Source organism: Bos javanicus, chromosome 26 (assembly GCF_032452875.1).
Source record: "Bos javanicus breed banteng chromosome 26, ARS-OSU_banteng_1.0, whole genome shotgun sequence".
NCBI classification, from domain to species: domain Eukaryota; kingdom Metazoa; phylum Chordata; class Mammalia; order Artiodactyla; family Bovidae; genus Bos; species Bos javanicus.
The window spans coordinates 23412474-23437790 of record NC_083893.1 but is presented as its reverse complement, the minus strand read 5'-3'; the positions used below and the strand labels follow the sequence as shown (position 1 = coordinate 23437790).

Sequence of the window (25317 nt, the reverse complement as noted above, 5' to 3'; positions counted from 1 at the left end):
CAAACCAGTCAACCCTACAGGAAATCAGTCCTGAATATTCATTGGAAGGACTGATGCTGAAGTTGAAGCTCCAATATTTTGGCCACTTGATGTGAAGAGCTGCTGCTGCTGCTGCTAAGTCGCTTCAGTCATGTCCGACTCTGTGCAACCCCATAAATGGTAACCCACCAGGCTCTCCCATCCCTGGGATTCTCCAGGCAAGAACACTGGAGTGGGTTGCCATTTCCTTCTCCAATTGTGAAGAGCTAACTCACTGGAAAAGATCCTGATGCTGGTAAAGACTTAGGGCACGAGGAGAAGGGGACGACAGAGGATGAGACGGTTGGATGGCATCATCAACTCAATGGACATGAGTCTGAGCAAACTCTGGGAAATAGTGAAAGACAGGGAAGTGTAGCATGCTGCATTCCATGGGGTTGCAAAGAGTCAGAAATGACTGAGTGACTGAACAACAATTCATGTAACAACAACAAAAGATTCCATAATTATTTAGTTACTGCCCCTTCAATAACTCTTCTGTCATGATCTGCAGAGTATGTACATACTTGTACATGCTAGTATGATCATTACAAAGCACTGGCCAAGCTTTAAATGAAATGTGAGTAATAAATCAAAGTGGGGACCTCCTCGGTGGTCCAATGGCTGAAACTCTACACTCCCAATGCAGGGGGCCCTTGGGTTCCATCCCTGGTCAGGGAACTAGATCCCACATCCTCTAAGACCTGGCGAAGCCAAATAAAAATAATATATAATTTTTTTTAAAAAAAGACCAAAATGCTTTTTAAAAATTATTGAGCACTCAATGTGTCGGGTGCGTTGCTGAGTCTTCACGTGGATTCGTTCATTTAACCCTCTCACAAAGCTAAACGATACTATCACTGTTCTCGTTTTAAAGCTGAGGTGCTGAGGCTTACAGGTAAACCGAAATAACTAGCCCATGTCATACGCTCAAGTGGAGAAGCCAGGGTTCAAAGACAAGATGTTTAATGGCAAAGCTCATGCTTTTATTGAGAATGAGATGCTGGCATTTCTTCATTAATAAGCACACATCCAACACCCCAGATCCAGATTATAGCTTCCTGGATTATAATCACAACTCAGATCTTCTGCAGAAAGCTGGCGAATCCCTCCTAAAGAACAATGTTTAATTCACTTTTCATGTGTAGTTATACTGGCAAATGTGCAACAATAAACTCACTCAGACCTTCCAAAACCAGGATAACCATCTCTGCCTCTGAAAGCACACACTGAATTCTGGCTATCGTTTAAAAGGGGTTTTTAAAGCACCAATCTGAAATAGCCATCACAAGCCAAAGCACAAAGTCCAAATTGTAAAAAACAAACACAAGTTCCTAGAATTTAGAATAAGTCAATTTAGACTCAACAGTCTATACAGGAACAGGGAATAGCATTAAGAGGAGGCCATGCCAAAAACTATCCAACTTCAACTTATATTCACTTTAATTCGTTTGCTGTCCATACAATATTACTTTTTGAAACTAAATATATTGAAGAGTCTCAAATTGTGCAACATGGGAAGAAAAAAATGAAAATTGGACCTTCTAAAATATCACACAATTCAACTTTCTCTCCCAGAGCAATTGCTACTTAGTATGGCAGTATTCTAGATTGCAGTAGGTGTAGGCGCTTATTACAGAGAAGCAAAAAGTAATGCCAGAGTGAGCAGTTCTCCTCCAGTCTCCACACCTCAAAATGCCAGATTAATTACTATATGGCACCTGAAACTGTATCAGAATTAAACAGAGAAATCAGTCCCTGTCTTTAAAAGATGTTTTTCTTCCATTAGTGCTTAATTCCAGGGACAAAAGTCAAGACCTTAAGAATGAAAGAAATCCTGACCTAAATAAAGGCTATCAAAAGAGCCTTCTTTGTGAGAAGAAAAGCCACACAACCTTAAAAGCAACAGTTTGTTGATTTCCTAAATTGAAAGCAGTGACTGAGCATAAGAGATGCTTGATAAATGTCAATGAACATATAATCAACTAGTACATAAAGTTTAAATCACTCAACCTTGCACTCACACACTCTTCTTTCTAGATCAGTTTTCCTTTCCAGCCCACACCCCCACTACTCTCTCTTCCTTGCCTGCCTTCCACCCTCCTGACCTACCCCTCTCTCTACCAGTGGAAATCCTACTTATCTCTCAAGGTCTTCTTCAAAAGCCCACTTCTACTTGAAGTCTCCCCCTCCCACAACTGGTTGTTAACAACATTCCCCCATCTGTCTCAAAGCGCCAGTTTATCCAATAACTACCAGCAATGTCTTTCTTCACTGCCAAGACACTGCTGCAAAGCCATGAACCAAACAGGGAGCTAAGACTTCTTCATCTTTGCACGGTCCACCTAAGCCTAGCAGTTTTGTGACTCTCACACAGTCGGCTCAATAAATACTTTTTAATAGGTGTAAGAAAGAAAAGTGAAGTCGCTCAGTCGTGTCCAACTCTTTGTGACCCCATGGACTGTAGCCTACAGGCTCCTCTGTCCATGGGATTTTCCAGGTAAGAATACCAAAGTGGGTTGCTATTTCCTTCTCCAGGAGATCTTCCCAACCCAGGGATTGAACCCCAGTCTCCTGCATTGAAGGCAGACGCTTTACCTGGAGAGGAGACATTAAAGGTTGATTGATATCAGGGCCTTCACTGTCTTATAAGTAATTATTAACTGATTGATAAATTTACAAAAACTAAATTGTTTTTTAAAAATTTACATACAGAATAGCATGGACAAGAAGCAACAGTCAGAACCAGACATGGAACAACAGACTAATTCCAAATTGGGAAAGGAGTATATCAAGGCTGTATATTGTCACCCTGCTTATTTAACTTATATGCAGAGTACATCATGCAAAATGCCAGGCTGGATGAAGCACAAGCTGGAATCAAGACTGCTGGGAGAAATATCAATAACCTCAGATATGCAGATGACACTATCCTTATAGCAGAAACTGAAGAGGAACTAAAGAGTCTCTTGATGAAATTGAAAGAAGAGAGTGAAAAGACTGGCTTAAAACTCAACATTCAAAAAGTGAAGATCATGGTATCCGGTCCCATCACTTCATGGCAAATAGATGGGGAAACAATGGAAACAGTGACAGAGTTTATCTTGTAGGGCTCCAAAATCACTGCAGATGGCGACTGAAGCAATGAAATTAAAAAAGACACTTGCTCCTTGGAAGAAAAGCTATGACCAATCTAGACAGCATATTAAAAAGCAGAGACATTACTTTGCCAACAAAGGTCCATCTAGTTAAAGCTATGGTTTTTCCAGTAGTCATGTATGGATGTTAGAGTTGGACTGTGAAGAAAGCTGAGCGCCAAAGAATTGATGCTTTCAAACCGTGGTGCTGGAGAAGACTCTTAAGAGTCCATTGGGCTGCAAAGAGATCCAACCAGTCCATTCTAAAGGAGATCAGCCCTGAATATTCATTGGAAGGACTGATGTTGAAGCTGAAGGTCCAATACTTGGGCCACCTGATGCAAAGACCTGACTCACTGGAAAAGACCCTGAACCTGGTAAAGACTGAAGGCAGGAGGAGAAAGGGATGACAGAGGATGAGATGGTTGGATGGCATCACCAACCTGATGGACATGAATTTGAGCAAGCTCCAGGAGTTGGTGATGGACAAGAAAGGAAGCCTGGCATGCTGCAGTCCATGGGGTTGCAAAGAGTCAGACATAACTGAGCAACTGAACTGAACTTAACTAAGTGTTTTTGAGCAGTTTGAGATTCACTCCCACTCAGCCACTTTCTCATGGAGAAATTCTGAACAGTTACTTGGCCTTTCTGAGCTTCAGCTTCCTGACTTGTATATTAGGAATAATAATACCGATTTCATTGGGCTGTTGTCAGGTAAAATTAAATAGCACGCACGGTACCTGGCTTATAGTAAATGCTCAGTAAATGGAGCTACAGTCACTATTACATGAAAACTCTTCCTTTTTGCTAGGTAAGTTTTAAGTAGCAAGCTGAATAAAACCTGAAACCAGCAATTTTTACTTTTTAGAACTTTATTTCACATAAGTCTTCCCTGAGAAATCATAAGTCACTGTCCATAAAATTCCATACTATATAACTGGTAGGATACTAACTTATTTAAGTTTATTAATCTGACTCAATAATTAATACATACCAAAGTCATATTTTCTTCTTCTGTATACTCATCAGTAGGAAATAATTCAGTTTCCCTGTAATATACCCACTCATCTTACAATGAGATCACCAACTAACCCTATTAGCACATTCTATATGTTTCCAGCACAGAACCATCAAGGCCTTTTGTTCAAGTAACAAAGGAAAACTACTTTTCAGTTACAGCTTCACTGATATATTACTATTTCACAGATGTACAGAACATGTCTCGTGGGCTTCTACCAGGAGGTGGGGAATACTGTGCTGCCCTAACACTGAGGCGCCTCAGGAAACAAGCCTCACGTTACCCCGTACTCCACTCCACTAATAAATCCCAACAGGCTTATCTGAAATGGTACTTATTTAACACTTTTTTAAAAAAAGTATTGAAATCAGTATCTATACAGTCGGATAAATCACCACACTAACCTTTCAGTTCCTTGAATGCACAATGTTAGCTCCCACCTCCTCAATATATCTCCTTGTAATAGTCTCTTTTCCACAACCAAATTTCCCCTAGTTGTCTCCGACTTAAGTGTCAGATCTCAAGTCACTCAAAAGTCACTTCCTTCCTCAGCTGATATTCTCTCAGGGCACCAAGCACTTTTTCTCTAAGGCACATCCCATGATGGTGAGTGTATCTGTGTGATTATCCAGTCCACGTCCATCTCCCGCACTTAACTGCAAGCTCCAAGAGGCCAGTGACACACTTACTTGTCAACAGAAATGTTTGAAAAAGAAGTGATTTTTCCGAAACTTGGAAACAGAAAATTATGAGACCAGTGTTTTTGGAGAAGGAAATGGCAACCCACTCCAGTATTCTTGCCTGGAGAATCCCAGGGACAGCGGAGCCTGGTGGGCTGCCGTCTATGGGCTTGCACAGAGTCGGACACGACTGAAGCGACTTAGCAGCAGTAGCAGCAGCAGTGTTTTTAACCTGTGGAATTTCAGTGTTCTTCTACATTTCTTCTTTGTAACTATTTCTGAATATTTTTAAAAAACCCAGTCAGTGTCTAAAATCACGATGTGAAACCCTGGAGGACTAATACATTTTTTAAAAACATGGAAACAAAGGCATTCCACATCAAAAGCTTTTGCCTGCCTGAACTTATTCCCAGCTTTAGAACTCTGTGAAGCATAGCTATTAAATATAAAACTGAACCTTTTATAGGTTTATTTTAAAACCCAGGAAGCTATAAAAGGATTATAGCACCTATGAAGCAGTAAGAAAACAATTAAAATGTATGCCAGAGAAGAGATTACAGAACATATGACTGGGGAATTTATGGAAACAAGGTTAGTAACTAAAAACCTCTTTAGAGTAAGCCAGTATTTATAAGGGAAAAAAAAATCCATTCTTTAATGGCTCACACTTCCCATCTTACCAACACTTACTATAAGCAAAAAGTTCTGGCATTTGGTGAAGAGTTATTCAAAATATAAGCAGAAGTATATTTCAGAGGGGAAAAAAAACCAGACACTAATGTATTAAAAAGGCACACGTCTAGCTCTTTCTCAGAAAACAACATCGCGTTCTTCAAGTTGGTACCTTCTATTAGTAAGTTTCAGGGTTTTCTCCTCATCTGAAAAGAAAACAGCTAGAAAATAAGTATCATGGTGAAGGCTCCAGGCCATTCTCAATGTGCTTACATCTCAATATTCTGGATGTAAATCACGTTAAATAAAGTTTTCAGGTAACAGAAAACACTGAAAGTTCAGAATTGAAGCAGTAATGCTTCGTAGGTTTTCAATCATTAATGAACTTTACCTATCTAACCTAAAAGAGTGAAGAATCTGGGCTCACAGGTGTTACACAAGCAGTGAACAGATCTTTAAAAAAATACTTGCGTTGGAACAACAGCTACCCAGTGCTTGCTTGAAAAGTCCTCCATGGTAGAAATTAGCGCAACAAAAGATTTTTCTGGCAATCAGTTCAGTTCAGTCGTTCAGTCATGTCCAACTCTTTGCAACCCCATGAACCGCAGCACGCCAGGCCTCCCTGTCCATCACCAACTCCCAGAGTTTACAGAAACTCATGTCACCCAAACTCATGTCAATCGAGTCAGTGATGCCATCCAGGCATCTCATCCTCTGTCGTCCCCTTCTCCTCCCACTCGCAATCCCTCCCAGCATCAGGGTCTTTTCCAATGAGTCAGCTCTTCACATGAGGTGGGCAAAGTATTGGAGTTTCAGCTTCAACATCAGTCCTTCCAATGAACACCCAGGACTGATCTCCTTTAGGATGGACTGGTTGGACCTCCTTGCAGTCCAAGGGACTCTCAAGAGTCTTCTCCAACACCACAGTTCAAAAGCATCAATTCTTCAGTGCTCAGCTTTCTTCACCAGTCCAACTCTCACATCCATACATGACCACTAGAAAAACCACAGTCTTGACTAGATAGACCTTTGTTGGCAAAGGAATGTCTCTGCTTTTGAATATGCTATCTAGGTTGGTCATAACTTTCCTTCCAAGGAGTAAGCGTCTTTTAATTTCATGGCTGCAGTCACCATCTGCAGTGATTTTGGAGCCCAAAAAAATAAAGTCTGACACTGTTTCCACCGTTTTCCCATCTATTTCCCATGAAGTGATGGGACCAGATGCCATGATCTTAGTTTTCTGAATGTTGAGCTTTAAGCCAACTTTTTCACTCTCCACTTTCACTTTCATCAAGAGGCTTTTTAGTTCCTCTTCACTTTCTGCCATAAGGGTGGTGTCACCTGCATATCTGAGGTTATTGATATTTCTCCTGGCAATCTTGATTCCATCTTGTGCTTCTTCCAGCCCAGCGTTTCTCATGATGTACTCTGCATAGAAGTTAAATAAGCAGGGTGACGATATACAGCCTTGTACTCCTTTTCCTATTTGGAACCAGTCTGTTGTTCCATGTCCAGTTCTAACTGTTGCTTCCTGACCTGCATACAGATTTCTCAAGAGGCAGGTCAAGTGGTCTGGTATTCCCATCTCTTTCAGAATTTTCCACAGTTTATTGTGATCCACACAGTCAAAAGCTTTGGCAAAGTCAATAAAGCAGAAAGCAGAAATAGATGTTTTTCTGGAACTCTCTTGCTTTTTCGATGATCCAGCAGATGCTGGCAATTTGATCTCTGGTTCCTCTGCCTTTTCTAAAACCAGCTTGAACATCTGGAAGTTGGAATGGGTGAATTTAACTCAGATGACCATTATATCTACTACTGTGGGCAGGAATCCCTTAGAAGAAATGGAGTAGCCATCATGGTCAACAAAAGAGTCTGAAATGCAGTACTTGGATACAATCTCAAAAATGACAGAATGACCTCTGTTCGTTTCCAAGGCAAACCATTCAGTATCACAGTAATCCAAGCCTATGCCCCAACCAGTAACACTGAAGAAGCTGAAGTTGAACGGTTCTGTGAAGACCTACAAGACCTTTTAGAACTAACACCCAAAAAGATGTCCTTTTCTGGCAATACAGGTGTTCGATTAACTGAACCAGTAAATATATCCTACTCTTCTCTAAAAGCAAAATGGAAAAGACTCAGGATAGCAACCAATTCGTACAAAGAACCATCTACGTGTATGCTATTTATAAGGCTGCTGCTGCTGCTGCTAAGTCGCTTCAGTCATGTCCAACTCTGTGTGACCCCATAGACAGTCTCCTACCAGGCTCCTCTGTCCCTAGGATTCTCCAAGCAAGAACACTGGAGTGGGTTGCCATTTCCTTCTCTGATTTATAAGGCAAAGAAGCCTAAAAACCAGTCAACTCAACTGCTCAAATTCTTCGAAAGTGAAAAGTGAAAGTGAAGTCGCTCAGTCGTGTCTGACTCTTAGCGACCTCATGGACTGCAGCCCACCAGGCTCCTCTGTCCATGGGATTTTCCAGGCAAGAGTACTGGAGTGGGGTGCCATTGCCTTCTCTGATTTATAAGGCAAAGAAGCCTAAAAACCAGTCAACTCAACTGCTCAAATTCTTCGAAACACAACTTTTCTGATTCTAAGCCTTCCCCAAATTATTCTCTCCAACTGAAATGCTCTGACAATCCCCTCAGCCTCTGGCCTCCTTTGGGCCTGCCCTGAGGACACTCTACCCTCCCAGTGCTACAGCAACACAGAAGACTCCCTATAGCATCAATTAACTCATTCTGTCTTTTTTTATAACTATAGTCAAGACTTTCCCCTCCACGTTCCTTGAGGACTTGTATAGCACACAAAATAGCTTTCCATTTTCCATACTGCCCTGCACATTCTAGATCAAATATTTATGGAAGCTATCAGAACTGGAGGGATGTGGAGTTCTGAATCTCAACCACATCTTTATGATAAAGCAATCAATGACCACAGAGCTGAAATGGCTTCACTATTAGAGCACGTATTGATTGAGCATTCTAAGTGGCAGGCCCAGAGACGAACTAAACAGAAATTCCTGACCTCGATGAGCTCACAGTCCAATAAAAGAGACGATAACTGCAAACAATTATTAGCAAAAGGAAAAAAAATCCACACAGTGATACATGAGATATGAATAAGGTCCTATAATAACAAAGGAGGGCACCTAACTCAGCCAGAAGGTGGGTAGTCAGAGGCCTTCTCAGCAGAACTCAGCTCATTAATAGTTAAAGAGTGAAGGGAAGTAGGTGAAAGGCAATGATTTTTTGGAATTGACACCAAAAGTACAGGCAACAAAAGCAAAAATAAACAAGGAGGACTACGGCAAACTGAAAAGCTTCTGCACAGGAAACAATCAACAAAATGAAAAGGCAGCCTATGGAACAGGAAAAATGTATTTGCAAACCATGTATCTAATAAGGGGTTAATATCCAAAATATATAAGGGACTAATACAACTCAATAGCAAAAAAAAAAAAAACAACACACAAATAACTTGACTTTAAAAATGGGCAAAGGATCTAAATAGATATTTTTCTAAGAAGACACACAAATGGCCAAGAGGTAGATGTAAAGACACTCAACATCACTAATCATCAGGGAAATGAAAATCAAAACCACAATAAGGTATCACCTTACACCTGGTAGAATGGCTATTACCAAAAAGTCAAAAGATAACAAGTATTGGTGAGAATGCAGATAAAAGGGAAGCCTTGTACACAATCTGTGGGAATGTAAATTGATAGAACCACTATGAAAAACAGTCTAGAAGTTCCTCTAAAAATTAGAAAACAGAACTACCATGTGAACCAGCCATCTCACTTGTGGTATAAGCCAAAGGAAATAAAATCATGATCTTGGAGAGATATGTGCACTCCCGTGTTCAGTTCAATCGCTCAGTCGTGTCCGACTCTTTGCGACCCCATGAACCACAGCACGCCAGGCCTCCCTGTCCATCACCAACTCTTGGAGTTTACCCAAACTCATGTCCATTGAGTTGATGATGCCATCTAACCACCTCATCCTCTGTCGGCCCCTTCTCCTCCCACCCCCAATCTTTCCCAGCATCAAGGTCTTTTCAAATGAGTCAGCTCTTCACATCAGGTGGCCAAAGGACTGGAGTTTCGGCTTCAGCATCAGTCCTTCCAATGAACACCCAGGACTGATCTCCTTTAGGATGGACTGGTTGGATCTCCTTGCAGTCTAAGGGACTCTCAAGAGTCTTCTCCAACACCACAGTTCAAAAGCATCAATTCTTGGGCGCTCAGCTTTCTTTACAGTCCAACTCTCACATCCATACATGACCACAGGAAAAACCATAGCCTTGACTAGATGGACCTTTGTTGACAAAGTAATGTCTATGCTTTTTAACATGCTGTTTAGGCTGGTCGTAACTTTCCTTCCAGGGAGCAAGCGTCTTTTAGTTTCATGGCTACAATCACCATCTTCTGTGATTTTGGAGCCCAAAAGAATAAAGTCAGCCATTGTTTCCACTGTTTCCCTACCTATTTCCCATGAAGTGATGGGACCAGATGCCATGATCTTAGTTTTCTGAATGTTGAGCTTTAAGCCAACTTTTTCACTCTCCTCTTTCACTTTCATCAAGAGGCTCTTTAGTTCCTCTTCACTTTCTGCCATAAGGGTGGTGTCATCTGTATGTTCACTGCAGCATTTTTCACAGTCACCAAGATATGGAAATAACCTAAGTATCCATCGACAGATGAATAGATTTTAAAAATGTTACACCGTGGGATTTCCCTGATGGTCCAGTGGCTAAGATTTCAAGCTCCCAATGCAGTGAGCCTGGTTTCAATTCTTGGCCAGCGAACAGAATCCCTCATGTCGCAAGTAAGAGTTCACATACGGCAACTAAAGATCCCACGTACCAAAACTGAGACCCAACACAGCCAAATAAATAAATTTTTTTAATGTCACACATGCATGTACACACACACATAGACACACATCCCACAGAGAGGAGTATTATTCAGCCTTAATAAATAAGGAAATCCTACCATTTGCAACAACATGGATGAACCTAGAGGACATTATACGGAAGGACAAATATTGCATGATCTCATGGTTATGAAATCTGAACACTGGAACTCATAGTAACAGAAAGTAAAATAGTGGTTACCAGAGGTTGGGGGGTTATCATGAGAGAACAAGGGAGATATTGATCCAAGAGTACAAATTTTCAGTTTATAAGGTAAGTAAGTTCTGGAGAACTAGTGAACGGTGATTACCGTTAATAGCAATGTATTGTATACTGAAATTTGCTGAGAGTAAATCTCAAGCGTTCTCAACACAAGAAAGATAAGTATGGGAGGTGATGGATAAGCTAATTAACCTGAGTATGGCGATCATTTCACAATGTATACATATATCAAAACATCACACTGTGTACCCTAAACATACACACTTTTTACTCATTAAAAATAATAATTAAAGGACTTCCCTCTTGGTCCAGTGGCTAAGAATCTGATCAAACACAGGTCTGATTCCTAGTTAGGGAACTAAGATCCCCATGCTGAGGAGCAACTAAGCCCAAGCAGCACAACTACTGAGCCCACGTCCTCTGGAGCCCACATGCTGCAACTAAGACCTGATGCAGCCAGATAAATAAATAACTAAATATTTTTAAAATAATAAAAATTTTTATTAAAAAAAATAAAATTAATTAAAAAAAGAGAAAGGAAAGATAAATGTAACAAGCCAAAGGAACAGCACCTAGGAAGACAAGAGAGCTGGAAAGCATGGAGCTCAGGTTTAGCTGGGCTGCACCATGAAGGATATGGGAGGGATGGGTAGAAGAGCTTGATTTGCCTCTTTTGAATAAGTGAATAAAGGAATGCATGCAGAAGGAAAATGAATATATGCTTTCTACTTGCAAAAAAAGTATACTCTATGTGAGGTAATACATATATGCTTTGGGTTTTGCATTATTGGTTAAGAGTCAATAGAGCACAGCTGGAAGTAGCACTGGATTAAGAACCAGGAAATCCAGATTCTGGTCAGTAACTTTGTTACTAGCTACAGGACTGCTCTGGGGTTGGGGTGATCCCCTGGAGGAGGAAATGGCAACCCACTCCAGTATTCTTGCCTGGAGAACATCCCACTGCTAGAGGAGCCTGGTGGGCTACAATCCATGGGTCGACTGAGAAGCTGAGCGCACACATGCATGCACATGACTGCTCTTGGGCGAAACATTAACTGCTCATCTAGAAAATAAGATGTTTCAAACAGATTTACTACTCTCTCTTCCTATCTCAAATGTCTATTTTCATGCTCAAATGGAAGAAAAACCAGATTAATACAGAAAAGATTGATGAGACAGACTTGAAGAATGATACTTTTAAAAGGAGTAAGATATCAGAACCATTGGATAAAAACTGTCCGGAGAGTCCAGGGTATATAGGATCTCAAAGTATCATCCCACAGCTTACTCACTACAAGGGAGAAAGGTTGTCTACAATGTAGTATTCTTGCCAGAAAAAAAAAAAGTTTTAAACTGATTCTAATTATGAGAGGAAAAAATCAGACAAATCCAGATTGTGGAACATTCTACAGAACAACTAGCCTGGACTCCAAACATGTTAATGTCATGAAAAAAAAAAAGGAAAGAGAACTATTTCAGATTAAAGAAAATGAAAAGAATGCTCAACAACAGTAATCATCAAAGAAATGCAAATCAAAACCACAATGAGATATTACCTCTCATCTGTCAGAATGCTGCTGCTGCTGCTAAGTCGCTTCAGTCGTGTCCGACTCTGTGTGACCCCACAGATGGCAGCCCACCAGGCTCCCCCATCCCTAGCATTCTCCAGGCAAGAACGCTGGAGTGGGTTGCCATTTCCTTCTCCAATGAATGAAAGTGAAAAGTGAAAGTGAAGTCGCTCAGTCGTGTCTGACTCTTTGCGACCCCACGGACTGCAGCCTACCAGGCTCCTCCATCCATGGATTTTCCAGGCAAGAGTACTGGAGTGGGGTGCCATTGCCTTCTCCAATTTGTCAGAATGGTTATCATCAAAAGAACACAACTAAAAAATATTGGTGAGAATGTGGAGACAAGGAAACCCTTGTGCACAGTTGATGGGAATATAAACTGGTGCAGTCACCATGGAAAACAGTATGGAGCTTTCTCAAAAAAATAAAAATAAAACTACCATATGACCCAGAAATTCCACTACTGGGTATATATTCAAAAAAAACAAAAACACTGAATAGAAAAGATACATTCATCCCAATGTTCATGGAGGCATTATTTATAATTGCAAGGGTACAGAAGCAACCTAAGTGCCCATCAACAAGAGTGGATAATTATATATACATATCAGAGATCAGATCAGATCAGTCACTCAGGCGTGTCCGACTCTTTGCGACCCCACGAATTGCAGCATGCCAGGCCTCCCTGTCCATCACCAACTCCCAGAGTTCACTCAGACTCACGTCCATCGAGTCAGTGATGCCATCCAGCCATCTCATCCTCTGTCGTCCCCTTCTCCTCTTGCACCCAATCCCTCCCAGCATCAGAGTCTTTTCCAATGAGTCAACTCTTCGCATGAGGTGGCCAAAGTACTGGAGTTTCAGCTTGAGCATCATTCCCTCCAAAGAAATCCCAGGGCTGATCTCCTTCAGAATGGACTGGTTGGATCTCCTTGCAGTCCAAGGGACTCTCAAGTGTCTTCTCCAACACCACAGTTCAAAAGCATCAATTCTTCGGTGCTCAGCTTTCTCCACAGTCCAACTCTCACATCCATACATGACCACAGGAAAAACCATAGCCTTGACTAGACAGACCTTTGTTGGCAAAGTAATGTCTCTGCTTTTGAATATGGTATCTAGGTTGGTCATAACTTTCCTTCCAAGGAGTAAGTGTCTTTTAATTTCATGGCTGCAGTCACCATCTGCAGCAATTTTGGAGCCCAGAAAAATAAAGTCTGACACTGTTTCCCCATCTATTTCCCATGAAGTGATGGGACCGGATGCCATGATCTTCGTTTTCTGAATGTTGAGTTTTAAGCCAACTTTTTCACTCTCCACTTTCACTTTCATCAAGCGGCTTTTTAGTTCCTCTTCACTTTCTGCCGTAAGGGTGGTGTCATCTGCATACCTGAGGTTATTGATATTTCTCCTGGCAATCTTGATTCCAGCTTGTGTTTCTTCCAGTCCAGTGTTTCTCATGATGTACTCTGCATTTAAGTTAAATAAACAGAGTGACAATATACAGCCTTGACGTACTCCTTTTCCTATTTGGAACCAGTCTGTTGTTCCATGTCCAGTTCTAACTGTTGCTTCCTGACCTGCATACAAATTTCTCAAGAGGCAGGTCAAGTGGTCTGGTATTCCCATCTCTTTCAGAATTTTCCACAGTTTATTCTGATCCACACAGTCAAAGGCTTTGGCGTAGTCAATAAAGCAGAAGTAGATGTTTCTCTCGAACTCTCTTGCTTTTCCCATGATCCAGCGGATGTTGGCAATTTGATCTCTGGTTCCTCTGCCTTTTCTAAAACCAGCTTCAACATCAGGAAATTCACAGTTCACATATTGCTGAAGCCTGGCATGGAGAATTTTGAGCATTACTTTACTAGCATGTGAGATGAGTGCAATTGTGCAGTAGTTTGAGCATTCTTTGGCATTGCCTTTCTTTGGGATTGGAATGAAAACTGACCTTTTCCAGTCCTGTGGCCACTGCTGAGTTTTCCAAATGTGCTGGCATATTGAGTGCGGCACTTTCACAGCATCATCTTTCAGGATTTGGAATAGCTCAACTGGAATTCCATCACCTCCACTAGCTTTGTTCGTAGTGATGCTTTCCAAAGCCCACTTGACTTCACATTCCAGGATGTCTGGCTCTAGGTCAGTGATCACACCATCGTGATTATCTGGGTTGTGAAGATCTTTTTGTACAGTTCTTCTGTGTATTCTTGCCATCTCTTCTTAATATCTTCTGCTTCTGTTAGGTCCATACCATTTCTGTCCTTTATCAAGCCCATCTTTGCATGAAATGTTCCTTTGGTATCTCTAATTTTCTTGAAGAGATCTCTAGTCTTTCCCATTCTGTTTCTTTGCTTTGATTGCTGAAGAAGGCTTTCTTATCTCTTCTTGCTATTCTTTGGAACTCTGCATTCAGATGTTTATATCTTTCCTTTTCTCCTTTGCTTTTCACTTCTCTTCTTTTCACAGCTATTTGTAAGGCCTCCCCAGACAGCCATTTTTCTTTTTTGCATTTCTTTTTCTTTTTTTTTTAGTTTTTTTTTTTTTAATTTCATTTTATTTTTAAACTTTACATAATTCTATTAGTTTTGCCAAATATCAAAATGAATCCGCCACAGGTATACATGTGTTCCCCATCCTGAACCCTCCTCCCTCCTCCCTCCCCATACTATCCCTCTGGGTTGTCCCAGTGCATTAGCCCCAAGCATCCAGTATCGTGCATCGAACCTGGAAAAGACAGCCTTCAGAATGGGAGAAAATAATAGCAAATGAAGCAACTGACAAACAACTAATCTCAAAAATATACAAGCAACTCCTACAGCTCAACTCTAGAAAAATAAATGACCCAATCAAAAAATGGGCCAAAGAACTAAATAGACATTTCTCCAAAGAAGACATACAGATAGCTAATAAACACATGAAAAGATGCTCAACATCACTCATTATCAGAGAAATGCATTTCTTTTTCTTGATCCCTGTCTCCTGTACAATGTCACGAACCTCATTCCATAGTTCATCAGGCACTCTGTCTATCAGATCTAGGCCCTTAAATCTATTTCTCACTTCCTCTGTATAATCATAAGGGATTTGATTTAGGTCATACCTGAATGGTCTAGTGGTTTTCCCTACTTTCTTCAATTTAAGTCTGAATTTGGCAATAAGGAGTTCACGGTCTGAGCCACAGTCAGCTCCTGGTCTTGTGTTTGCTGACTGTATAGAGCTTCTCCATCTTTGGCTGCAAAGAATATAATCAATCTGATTTTGGTGTTGACCATCTGGTGATGTCCGTGTATAGAGTCTTCTCTTGTGTTGTTGGAAGAGGGTGTTTGTTATGACCAGTGCATTTTCTTGGCAAAACTCTATTAGTCTTTGCCCTGCTTCAATCCGAATTCCAAGGCCAAATTTGCCTATTACTCCAGGTGTTTCTTGACTTCCTACTTTTGCATTCCAGTCCCCTATAATGAAAAGAACATCTTTTTTGGGTGTTAGTTCTAAAAGGTCTTGTAGGTCTTCATAGAACCGTTCAACTTCAGCTTCTTCAGCGTTACTGGTTGGGGCATAGACTTGGATTACTGTGATATTGAATGGTTTGCCTTGGAAACAAACAGAGATCATTCTGTCGTTTTTGAGATTGCATCCAAGTACTGCATTTCGGACTCTTTTGTTGACCATGATGGCTACTCTATTTCTTCTGACGGATTCCTGCCCACAGTAGTAGATATAATGGTCATCTGAGTTAAATTCACCCATTCCAGTCCATTTCAGTTCGCTGATTCCTAGAATGTTGACATTCACTCTTGCCATCTCTTGTTTGACCACTTCCAACTTGCCTTGATTCATGGACCTGACATTCCAGGTTCCTATGCAATATTGCTCTTTACAGCATCGGACCTTGCTTCTATCACCAGTCACATCCACAGCTGGGTATTCTTTTTGCTTTGGCTCCATCCCTTCATTCTTTCTGGAGTTATTTCTCCACTGATCTCCAGTAGCATATTGGGCACCTACTGACCTGGGGAGTTTCTCTGTCAGTATCCTATCATTTTGCCTTTTCATACTGTTCATGGGGTTCTCAGGGCAAGAATACTGAAGTGGTTTGCCATTCCCTTCTCCAGTGGACCACATTCTGTCAGATCTCTCCACCATGACCTGCCCATATTGGGTTGCCCCACGGGCATGGCTTAGTTTCATTGAGTTAGACAAGGCTGTGGTCCTAGTGTGATTAGACTAGTTTTCTGTGAGTATGGTTTCAGTGTGTTTGCCCTCTGATGCCCTCTTGCAACACCTACCATCTTACTTGAGTTTCTCTAACCTTGGGTGTGGGGTATCTTCACGGCTGCTCCAGCAAAGCGCAGCCATTGCTCCTTACCTTGGAGGAAAGGTATCTCCTCACCACCACCCTTCCTGACCTTCAACGTGGGATAGCTCCTCTAGGCCCTCCTGCGCCCCCACAGCCAAGGCTCCTTGGATGTTGGGTTGGTCCTCCCGGCCACCGCCCCTGGCCTCGGGCGTGGGGTTGCTCCTCCCAGCCGCCGCCCCTGGCCTCAGACATGGAGGCGTGGGGTAGCTCCTCCCAGCCGCCGCCCCTAGCATGTGTGCATATCACACATACAATGGAATACTACTCAGCCATAACAAAGAATGAAATTTTGCCATTTTTGGTAACATGAATGGACTTGGAGAGCATTATGCTAAAGTGAAATAAGCTAGACAGAGAAAAACAAATACTGTATAAAATCACTTATATGTGGAATCTAAAAAATACAACAATCTAGTGAATATAACAAAGAAGTAGACTCACAGATTCAGAGAACAAACTAGTGTTCACCAGTAGGGAGAGGGTGGCGGTGGTGGTTGTGGTTTAGTCGCTAAGTCGTGTCCAACTCTTGCGACCCCATGGACTGTAGCCCACCAGGCTCTTCTGTCCATGGGATTTCCCAGGCAAGAATACTGGAGTGGATCGCCATTTCCTTCTCCAGGGGATCTTTCCAACCCAGGAATCAAACCCAGGTCTCCTGCATTGCAGGCGGATTCTTCACCAACTGAGCCACCACGGAAGTCAGGGAAAGGTGCAATAGAAAGATGGGGGAGTGAGAGATATATACTATTTGCTGAAACACAGGCTCTAGGATATATTGTACAACATGGAGAACAGAGTTAATATTTTGTAATAACTTGTATACAAATAATAAAATACACATAAAAAATAAAGGACACCAAATAGATCAGATAATCCAATGAATATGGACTGAATATTAGACAATATGTTTGTATTGACATCAAATTTCTTGAGTGTAATAATGTTACTGTGATTATTTGGGAGAACATCATTATACTTAAGAGATCCATGATGAAGTATTTAGGAGTGAAATATCATGATATCTGCAACCTACATGCAAATGATCAAGGGTTTAGAAAAAAAACACACATATATGTACACACACAATATATATGGAAAAAGAGGCAAAAGTGGTATCAAAATATTAACAGTTAGTAAATCTAGATGAGAGGTATACAGGAATTCATTGTACTATTATTTAAACTTTTCTGTGCTGGAATTTTTTTCAAAATAAAAAGTTGTATAAGAGGAGGATGAGTGAAAATTAGGCAGAGAAGAATAAGGTCGATCTGGAGACAGGCAGTATGACAGACACAAAAGTAGCAATTTAAAGACTGAAGAAAATTAAGAAATAGAGGGTTAATTATATAGGACATAAATGTAAGTAGTGTAAGAGTTAGAGATCAGCAGAGATTTCAGGAAAAAAAAAACCCAGCATTTTAACAAGGTACTAAAGGCACAGCAGAGCTTTGATGGGCAGAACTAAGTGTCTATTAGGATAACATGAGTAGAAGTGTGCAAGCCACAGTATGTGCATGCAGAAACACATACACATGTAAACATATAGACATATGTATATATGCATATATTACATATATGCAGTTATGAGATGCCCTTTTGGACAGAAGGTACAAATATGGGTGAGAGTCAGAGCATAAAGAGTTCTGAAAACTCTAGAAGGGTTTGGATTTTATACAGGAGATACAGGGAACTCCTGGAAGTTTTTTGTATTTTCCCCTAAATAATAAAGTAATGCCTGCTTGCTTTGGGGGACAGATTATTGTCATGTGTCTGTGTTACTTGCATTCACTCAGATTCCAAATGACTTGGGGAGAGAAGAGGAGCCCCATCTAACTTCTTTGCAGTTAACACTTGATGCTTCAGGTCCTTTACTGGGCAGGGAGAGTTGGTGCAGTAATATACTATTTTTGGAAGATAAGCCTAGACAGTTTGAAAATGTTACATTTGGGCACAATGTTTAATTCTGGAATTCCACCTTAAAACCAGTACAGTAAATAAAATGTTCTACAGCTTAAGTGCCCACTGAAATTTATAAGGAATTCCAGAAGACACTGGAGTGTGAGCAGGTCTGTCTTTTGACCTGGGAGGCCCAGAGATCCTGCCAGATTTCCTATGAGGTGAAAACTTGTCATAATGACACTAACATATTACTTGGCCTTTTTTTTTTTTTTTTTTTTTTACCATTTTCAAGTGGATTTTCTAACTATGCAACAATGAAAGAGCAGATGCTATGAGAACCTAGATGTTGTATTAAAGAGATCCATGTCAATTTCTAACCTATTTATAAATTACAATAGAGATGACTATATGCTGCAGTAGTCGAAGCTGGAATGGAAAGAAAACAAGTATATAAGAGGCATTTTCAAAAATATCAATTAACTTTGGTAACACGACACAGGGGGCAAAAATGTCTATGTCCTATGTCTTACAGGTTACTCAAGAACAGGAAATATATCTAAATCATTTTTGCATCCTACACAGTTCTTTTTTATTATGATACTGAATAAATGCTTATGGATTAAAAGTGAGTCAAAGAAAACTTCCTAAACATGGAAAAAGACCATGGAAGATAAAAACAAAATCTTGGGGAATGCTCAATTATGGACGGAAGAAAGAAATCAGGAATTTAAAAGGAAAAAGGAAACAGTCAAGAGAAACAGGAGGAGAAACAAGACTGTGAACAGCTAAGCTGGATGTGACAAGCAGCTAAGGAGTCAAGGGAGTGAGGAAGAATAATAACTAAGACATAGGTCTGGCAATAAAGGGAGTCCTGATCAGTTTGAAGCCAGACTGTAGAGGATTGAAGATGAAAGGAGTCAAGGAAAGGGAAGCAACTACCTATTCCTTAAGAAACCTTGAGATTTCCCAGCTGGTCCAGTGGTTAAGAATTCACCTTTCAATGTAGGAGACACGGGTTTGATCCCTGGCCGGGGAACTACGATCCTACACGCAGCAGGGCAACGAGGCCCACTTGCCAGAGCTAGAGAAGCCCAGGCACCACAACCAGAGAAAGCCTGTGCACCGTAAGGAAGATCCAGCACAGAAAGAACTTTCTGTTTTTAATCTTATAGTAAAAGGAAAAAGGGAAAATAGGTAACAATTCCTTAACACACATAACTGCCAGAAATGCTTACACTGGCCTCTGCACATGCAGTGAGGCTAGGGAAGCTGTAAGGACTTACTTAACAACATTCATCCTAGTTGGGAGCCTCAACCAACCAGTTAGGCTGAATGAATACAGGAAAGATTCTATCTATATTATGTATGAAGAGACAGCAAATCTTCACAGTTGCTACTAACGGCTGGTTTCATAAGTGCCCTTAAGAGGTCAAAGAAAGTAATACCTGGAAGTGACTTGGTTTGTTGGACTTTAGTTAATGTGTGCTAAACCGGCTTTAGTCAATTAAGATTCTTTTTTCTGTTTGTTTCGTCTCACTATTAGAGGCTCTCCTCAAATATCCAGAGATGTTTAGCTGTCCATTCATATTGAAGAAGCTTATGCATAAAGGCTGGCTGAAGGTTCTGTGTCAACTGATGAGTTTCAGTGCAGAGGAACCACAGATCAAATTGCCAACATCCACTAGATCATGGGAAAAGCAAGAGAGTTCCAGAAAAACATCTATTTCTGCTTTATTGACTATGCCAAAGCCTTTGACTGTGTGGATCACAATAAACTGTGGAAAATTATGAAAGAGATGGGAATACCAGACCACCTGACCTGCCTCTTGAGAAATCTGTATACAGGTCAGGAAGCAACAGTTAGAACTGGACATGGAACAACAGACTGGTTCCAAATAGGAAAAGGAATATGTCAAGGCTGTATACTGTCACCCTGCTTATTTAACTTCTGTGCAGAGTACATCACGAGAAATGCTGGGCTGGAAGAAGCACAAGCTGGAATCAAGATTGCTGGGAGAAATATCAATAACCTCAGATATGCAGATGACACCGCCCTTATGGCAGAAAGTGAAGAGGAACTAAAAAGCCTCTTGATGAAAGTGAAAGAGGAGAGTGAAAAAGTTGGCTTAAAGCTCAACATTCAAAAAACTAAGATCATGGCATCCGGTCCCATCACTTCATGGGAAATAGATGGGGAAACAGTGGAAACAGTGGCACACTTTATTTTTTGGGGCTCCAAAATCACTGCAGATGGTGACTGCAGCCATGAAATTAAAAGATGCTTACTCCTTGGAAGGAAAGTTATGACCAATCTAGATTGCATATTCAAAAGCAGAGACATTACTTTGCCAACAAAGGTTCGTCTAGACAAGGCTATGGTTTTTCCTGTGGTCATGTATGGATGTGAGAACTGGACTGTGAAGAAGGCTGAGCGCCAAAGAATTGATGCTTTTGAACTGTGGTGTTGGAGAAGACTCTTGCGAGTCCCTTGGACTGCAAGGAGATCCAACCAGTCCATTCTGAAGGAGATCAGCCCTGGGATTTCTTTGGAAGGAATGATGCTCAAGCTGAAACTCCAGTACTTTGGCCACCTCATGCGAAGAGTTGTCTCATTGGAAAAGACTCTGATGCTGGGAGGGATTGGGGGCAAGAGGAGAAGGGGACAACAGAGGATGAGATGGCTGGATGGCATCACTGACTCGATGGACGTGAGTCTGAGTGAACTCCGGGAGTTGGTGATGGACAGGGAGGCCTGGCATGCTGCGATTCATGGGGTCGCAAAGAGGCGGACACAACTGAGCGACAGATCTTGATCTTGATTTATAAAATAGATGACCAACAAGGATAGCTGTTGATACGTAGCTCAGGGAACTATACTCAACATTATATAATAACCCACAAGGAAAATAATCTGAAAAAGAATATAACTGAATCACTGTGCTGTACACTTGAATGTTACATTATATTGTATTTTGGTAAATGTTCTTCTAGCCTTTGTGGGTAAATGTTGATACACAGGAACAAAGAAATAAAAATTTTAAAGAAAAAACTTAGCAGATGGCCCACCGAGTATGATCATAATAGTATTTTACCCAAATGATTTGCTTGCAGCAGAATCTCACTCCCTCCACCAAACAATCCCATACCCCTAAAGTATAACCACAGGAACAGGGAAAATCTCTGCTCAGTTATCAGCTCTACAGAGACCAAATTATTTCTGCCATGCCTTAAATCAAGGATGTAGACTAGTGACTATTACTCCTACCAGTGACATTACTACTACTAGTAACTACTCAAGAAACAAAACTTGAAGGAGATGAGAACACAGTCTCATTTTACCTCTAAAAACCTGCTCAAATATTTCCATCTCTTGCATGGTCTTCCCGACTGCCTCAGCCCCAAATGCCATTCTGCAGAGGCTCCATGTTGAGTCAGAACATGGTTTTTATGATTGCAGATGGGCAAATGGAAAAACTGAGGCTTTGCACACCCCCATAAAGATCAGATGATGCCCTCGATATGTCTTTGCTAATGGGAAAACATTTTCCCTCTCAGATTACCAGCCCCCACCCCCTACACAAAAAAAGAAAACAGAGCAAAGAGTTTCATTTTGTCTCCTCCGGTTATCTGGTACCTAAAAACCTTAAGGATTACATTGACAATGGCCGTATGAAATGCAGAGTGACTAAAAGTCAGGGTTTTTTCTAGTCTCTGTAAAAACGACCCAAAGAAAACCTTTGGTAAAATTGCCTGGAAAAGAAAGGCACATTTAGATAGCAACCAAACACATCTGTGCTCATCTCCTAGCCAAATCCCAAGTCTTATACAAAGTCACTCTAAACATTAAATACAGATTAACTTTTAAACTCCCAAGCTCCAGCCAGCTGTATTTTGGTCTCTCTAAAACATTTCACACAGCCTATTTCTTTTTTTCCTACATCTAATCTCAGAAAGAAATTTTATTCTTTCCTATCATCTTTGCCGAAGAATGACAATGTCAGTCACAGATAGAGCTTCACTCTATATACATGAAAGTGGTAAGTAAAAATGACTAAATTTTTTAAAGAAAAAATTAAGTCCACTACAATCAAATGAAACATAGGATCAGTTCAGTTCAGTCGCTCACTTGTGTCCAACTCTTTGCGACCCCCTGAATCGCAGCATGCCAGGCCTCCCTGTCCATCACCAACTCCCAGAGTTCACTCACACTCACGTCCATTCAGTCAATGATGCCATCCTGCCATCTCATCCTCTGTCGTCCCCTTCTCCTCCTGCCCACAATCCCTCCCAGCATCAGAGTCTTTTCCAATGAGTCAACTCTTTGCATGAGGTGGCCAAAGTACTGGAGTTTCAGCTTGAGCATCCTTCCCTCCAAAGAAATCCCAGGGCTGATCTCCTTCAGAATAGACTGGTTGGATCTCCTTGGAGTCCAGGGGACTCTCAAGCGTCTTCTCTAACACCACAGTTCAAAAGCATCAATTCTTCGGCACTCAGCCTTCTTCACAGTCCAGCTCTCACATCCATACATGACCACAGGAAAAACCATAGCCTTGACTAGACAGACCTTTGTTGGCAAAGTAATGTCTCTGCTTTTGAATATGCTATCTAGGTTGGTCATAACTTTCCTTCCAAGGAGTAAGTGTCTTTTAATTTCATGGCTGCAGTCACCATCTGCAGTGATTTTGGAGCCCCAAAAATAAAGTCTGACACTGTTTCCACTGTTTCCCCATCTATTTCCCATGAAGTGATGGGACCAGATGCCATGATCTTCGTTTTCTGAATGTTGAGCTTTAAGCCAACTTTTTCATTCCCCATTTCACTTTCATCAAGAGGCTTTTTAGTTCCGCTTCACTTTCTGCCATAAGGGTGGTGTCATCTGCATATCTGAGGTTATTGATATTTCTCCCGGCAATCTTGATTCCAGCTTGTGCTTCTTCCAGTCCAGCGTTTCTCATGATGTACTCTGCATAGAAGTTAAATAAGCAGGGTGACAGTATACAGCCTTGACGTACTCCTTCTCCTATTTGGAACCAGTCTGTTGTTCCATGTCCAGTTCTAACTGTTGCTTCCTGACCTGTATACAGATTTCTCAAGAGGCAGGTCAGGTGGTCTGGTATTCCCATCTCTTTCAGAATTTTTCACAGTTTATTGTGATCCACACAGTCAAAGGTTTTGGCATAGTCAATAAAGCAGAAAGAGATGTTTTTCTGGAACTCTATTGCTTTTTTGATGATCCAGCGGATGTTGGCAATTTGATCTCTGGTTCCTCTGCCTTTTGGAAAACCAGCTTGAACATCTGGAAGTTCACGGTTCACGTATTGCTGAAGCCTGGCATGGAGAATTTTGAGCATTAATTACTTTACTAGTGTGTGAGATGAGTGCAACTGTGTGGTAGTTTGAACATTCTTTGGCATTGCCTTAATCCCCCCCAAATTCACATATTTTTGAAAAGCACTTTCCTATTTTACCATGTGTTATGTAATAAATGAGTTCAGTAAGGCTGCAGGCTACAAGATCATTATACAAAAATAAAGTATATTCTATATACTACCTATGAAATTAATAAAATGATTCCATTTACAACAGCATCAAAAAAACTTTTATTCCAAGTATTTTATTTAACAAAAAGATTGCAAATGCACTGAAAAATACAGAACACTGTTGAAAGAAATTTTAAAAGACCTAAATAAATGGGAAGATATCCCATTTCATGGGTGAAAGATTTAATATTGTTAAGACTGTAATACTCCCCAAATTGACAGATTCAATGCAATCTCTATCAAAATTTCAACTGCCTTTGCAGAAATGAAGAAGAATATCCATGAAGAATTCATATGGAAATGCAAGGGATCGATTTCATCAAAATCATCATGAAAAAGAACAAAGTTGGATAATTCATTTGTCCCAATTTCAAAACTTACTATAAAGCTATAAGAATCAAAAGGGCATGGTACTGACATATGAAGACATGTATCAGTGGAAGAGAATTTAGAGTCCAGAAATAAACCCTCATGTTTATGGTTAATTGACTTGTGATAAGAATGCCAAGACAAGTCAATGAAGAAAGACTAGTCTTTTCAACAAACTGTGCTTGAACAATGAGATATTCACATGCAAAAGGATAAAGTTAGACTGCTATTACATACCATATACAAAAACGAACTCAAAAAGGATCAAAGACTTAAATGTAGAAGTTAACCTATGAATGTCTTAGAAGATAACACAGGCAAAAAAGTTTGTGACCTAGGACTGGACAATGGTTTCCTAGAAATGACAATAAAGACAAAGCAAAAAAAAAAAAAAGGAATTGGACTTCATCAAAATTAAAACTTTCCTGTTTCAAAGGTTATTATCAAGAAAGTGAAAAGACAACCGACAGAATAGGAAAAAATATTTGCAAATTATATATCTGGTAAGAAACTTCCTGATGTTCAAGCTAGTTTTAGAAAAGGCAGAGGAACCAGAGATCAAATTACCAACATCCACTGGATCATGGAAAAAGCAAGAGAGTTCCAGAAAAACATCTATTTCTGCTTTATTGACTATGCCAAAGCCTTTGACTGTGTGGATCACAATAAACTGTGGAAAATTATGAAAGAGATGGGAATACCAGACCACCTGACCTGCCTCTTGAGAAATCTGTATGCAGGTCAGGAAGCAACAGTTAGAACTGGACATGGAACAACAGACTGGTTCCAAATAGGAGAAGGAGTACGTCAAGGCTGTATACTGTCACCCTGTTTATTTAACTTATATGCAGAGTACATCATGAGAAACGCTGGACTGGAGGAAACACAAGCTGGAATCAAGATTGCTGGGAGAAATATCAAT

At 40.7% G+C, this 25317-nt stretch overlaps 1 protein-coding gene across 3 annotated transcripts in view; it reads right to left on the bottom strand.

Moving 5' to 3' along the window:
• The window catches only part of CNNM2 (cyclin and CBS domain divalent metal cation transport mediator 2), a 185179-nt gene that overhangs the window by 144912 nt on the left and 14950 nt on the right, over positions 1-25317 (bottom strand). The gene's annotated exons all lie outside the window — the stretch shown is intronic.